Raw genomic sequence first — 3,856 nt, forward strand, 5'->3', positions numbered from 1 at the left:
TCTTTGACTGTTTCATCTTCACTTTCCCATTACTTTGTTTTGATAGTTGGGTGCCTTGTGATTAGATAAAGAGACACCGTACCATGCTCATAAACACCTTAAAATCTGGTACCCTCTTTCCCATGTAAACATCCTTATTAAAGTAATCAAAACGTTACTTTTTAGTTGGAAAAATTATTATGCATCAATCTAGAAGATCTAGCTCTAAAAAAAAATGATGACGCTATCATAGAGCTTCTCCTTGCCATTGATGGAAAAGATGAAGTCCAAATGGGAAAATTTGGGTTTGAAAACATATTTGTATCCCGCTCTCAACTCACACTTCGGTTTTTCCATGTCTCGTAGGTCTGCAAGAGCGTCTGCACCTCCAGAAGTGAGGAACAAGTTTTGGGTGGGCACTCTGGACAGATCATATGCCGGAGGATACATGGAATTATACCTCTGATTGTTCTCTGCAGCTCCATAATCATATTTCCGAAACTTGTTTGCTCTATACAATTGAGCTAAATGAATTAAGTTCTTAGCTGAGGTATCCTCTGAAGTCTCATACATCCCACTTCTAGAAATGTTAAGGCAACAGTTTATTCCGCATAGATTCTGAAGTCTTCAAGTAGATTTAGAACGTTTCCAGCAACTGCTATCGGCGAAAACATATGAGAGTCATAAGCAACTGGAGCCAATAATGCCACTTTGTCCACAATATCCACTAAAAGCCCTTCACTTAAAGCAGCCAGGGTGCATTGAGCTCCCTGAGAGTGGCCGATGAGATGAACTTTTCGGTTTGTAATGTTGTGCACAGGTACATCATGCCGGGAAGGTCAAAGGCTGCCAATTCATCCGAGCTCCAATCCCAGTATGCCTTATCTAATTCTGTCAAGTATTCATGGCCATAGCTGTAACTCGTGGTGCGAGCATTCCCAATCCAAACATCATAACCTGCATCTGCCAGAACAAACGCAGGGGACACATCGGCTTGATCAGGGGGATTCACCACCCATGAGATTCCACCAGTTAAAACGCTGTGGTTAAAGAAAATGGGACTCTTTCGATTGGATTTAGATGGGAATGCCCGAGAATAGATCCTATGAACTCCCAACCGAAAGCCATCTACAATTGTAGTCTTGTATTTCTGGCAACCATAATAAGGTTGCATGAGTGTGGCGCAGAAACAGCCTGGCTCCTACGCTCCCCTGACAAAGAGGGTATTTGAATTGAAACCAATACAAAAAAATAAACCAAATATCATTTTCCACGTTTCCATGAATGCCCATCCACTAGAAGAACAGTGAAAGGCTGTACTTCTCACAAATGCTCTCATATATGTCGATTTGAGGGGTTTCAAAGGTGACTTGATGCAATTTGGAACAAGTTTCGAGCCTTTGTGGGTGTGCGCCATGCCCTGGGTGTGCGTCACGCCCGTTGAACAAATAAACTGAGGGTTGGCTCTGTGTGTGCCACGCCTTGGGGTGCGCCGCGCCCTGGGTGTGCGTCGCACCCTGGGTGTGCGCCGCGCCCTTGAGTATATGTGCCGCGCTACTTGAAAACACCCAGTCTACCCTTCTAAAACACATTTCCATCCCTCGAGAATTCAACTCAGCTTTTCTTTTTGGCGTTTTGACAATTTCTTGCTTGATAATTGTGAGAAGTGCCCGAGGTCTACAAACATTTCCTCTGAACCAGTGATGCACAATAGAATGCCTCCCAAGGACATCCAACTTCCTTGTTGTGCCTTTTTTTCAAAAATTTGTACATGTAAAATAGAGAGAGTGCCCGATGTACATGTGGATTCCAGAAAATAATATTATAGAGGCCAATCGCTCTAATGCATAGTATCCAAGTCAAAACCGTTGGTGCTAACATGAATCCCACCCAATGTGTGCCATGGTGTTGTAGTGCAAATAGGCCTATTATTGTAATATAAATTGAGCACTTTAACTGATTTTGACTGGCGAGCAACATGAACAATCATCGTGACACTTTGGATAGTGTGGCTACCTATGCATTTGACAATGTTTTAGTTGTCAGTGAACTTGGTCTCAGATTTCAGATTGTCCAACTTCATTCTTGTATAAGGCACTTCTGGACAGCTACAAGCCACACATGGTTCACTTTCAAGATAATAACCATCAAACTCTACCAAACTGTTGAGCGTGTTGTATATTCGACAATTAGGATGATTTGCCAAGAGTTCATTTTTTGAATGGAGCGTATCATAAAACAAATTTGACAACTTCTCTACCAAACTGCTGAGTGTGTTGTATATTCGAAAATTAGGATGATTTGCCAAGAGTTCATTTTTTGAATGGAGCGTATCATAAAACAAATTTGACAATTTCTTCTTCAAAACAGAGTTTTGAAGAAGAAATATCTTTGAGCATTAATGATGATGAAACTCTTGAAATAAGAAACTTATTGAACCTCCCTCTAGCCTGCAAGCGTTATTTCACACTTCTGGAGACAAAACCCTGGACTCAAGAATTAAAATGACTCTTTTTCACCAAAATGGAATTTGATGACTGCAAATGACGAGAAATGAACCTCGGTGAATTTGATTCTGACAGAGGACTAACAAGACTAAGTCTAACATTGGCTCCAATTGGGATGGCAGCTGCCGCTCCGTGGAGGTACCAAGAACATTAGATCTCTGGGAGAGCTAGACAGTGCCTTCGTCCATTGGGCTATGGAGTCCATTATTCCGACAAACCAACATGACTCAATTTATTGACTAAACCTTGAATCAAACTGACTCAATGCAAACTGACATGACTAAAAAAACTTGACTCTAACAAACTAACTCAAAATACTAATAACTGAACTTAAAACTTAAAGCTTGGTGGTAGTACATGACCACCTACATTTCTTGCAAGATAATATACCATCAAACTATATCAAAATGCCAATGTAACCAATCAAGCAGATGCCTTCTTGATTGATTCCCCTGATCAGATCTGCTGGTCAACAATACAAACTGATCACTGGGCATCCAAAAACATAGTTGACCATGATCTCCTTCATCACTGAACACTGCAATAAACACTTCCACAACTGACTGCAACAGATTGGCCATTGGATCATGAAAAGCATGAAGATTTCCCTCCTGGTGAGGACACAAGATGTCTTTCTCCTTTGATTCTGATCTTTCTTCACACTGTACTTCAATAAGAGTATGTTCCTGGTCCTCAAAAAATTCTGAACAAGTGGATGAGCAGATTTCCTCTTAAAAGAACATTTCAAAACATGAAACATAGGAAGAAGAATCTGAAATGGTGTCCTGAATGATCTGATCTTCGGTAGTATGAATATATTGTAGGTCATCTTCATATGATATGACAACCAGATTGTCTTTGCATTCATCAATCATGATAAAAGAAACTTAAAATGATTCTTGAAACCCACCACTAACATCTCTATCATCTACCTTAAATTCATCTAGAGGAACTTTTTTACTTGCTTGAGCAACGATCTCATCTTGCTGTTCATGAGCTGACTGGATTACCTCTTCATGAAGACTGTGTTCTGCTGACATGAGAACATTCGGATCCAAAACTCTGTCTTCTTCATCCCAGATGATTTCAGCAGCAGAGTTCTCTTTCATGGGAATTAGTACAAGGTTTTCTTGGTCATCACAATCTGAATCTAAATCTGAAATAGGTGACTTGACATTATCACATTCTGGAATTAGAACTGGACTTCCTTGCATGTTGTCTTCTTCTATGGACAAATTTGAACCGACACTTTTTCTTTCATCACCTTCAGCCATATGGAACTCTTCAACCTGCTGATCTATTTCATGTAATTCATGTTGACTGTCAAGATGCAAAATTCTTTCATCTTCCATCGTACTACAATCTTGATC

General features: G+C 40.3%; 1 pseudogene; it reads right to left on the reverse strand.

Annotated features, from left to right (window-relative positions):
• Positions 1 to 204: 204 nt before the first annotated feature.
• LOC149228580 (triacylglycerol lipase 2-like) lies at positions 205 to 1,153 on the reverse strand (annotated as a pseudogene).
• Between the last annotated feature and the right edge of the window lie 2,703 nt (positions 1,154 to 3,856).

This window comes from Pinus tabuliformis, chromosome J (assembly GCF_031772625.1).
Source record: "Pinus tabuliformis cultivar Carrire ecotype Pingquan chromosome J, CPIR1, whole genome shotgun sequence".
Lineage (NCBI taxonomy): Eukaryota > Viridiplantae > Streptophyta > Pinopsida > Pinales > Pinaceae > Pinus > Pinus tabuliformis.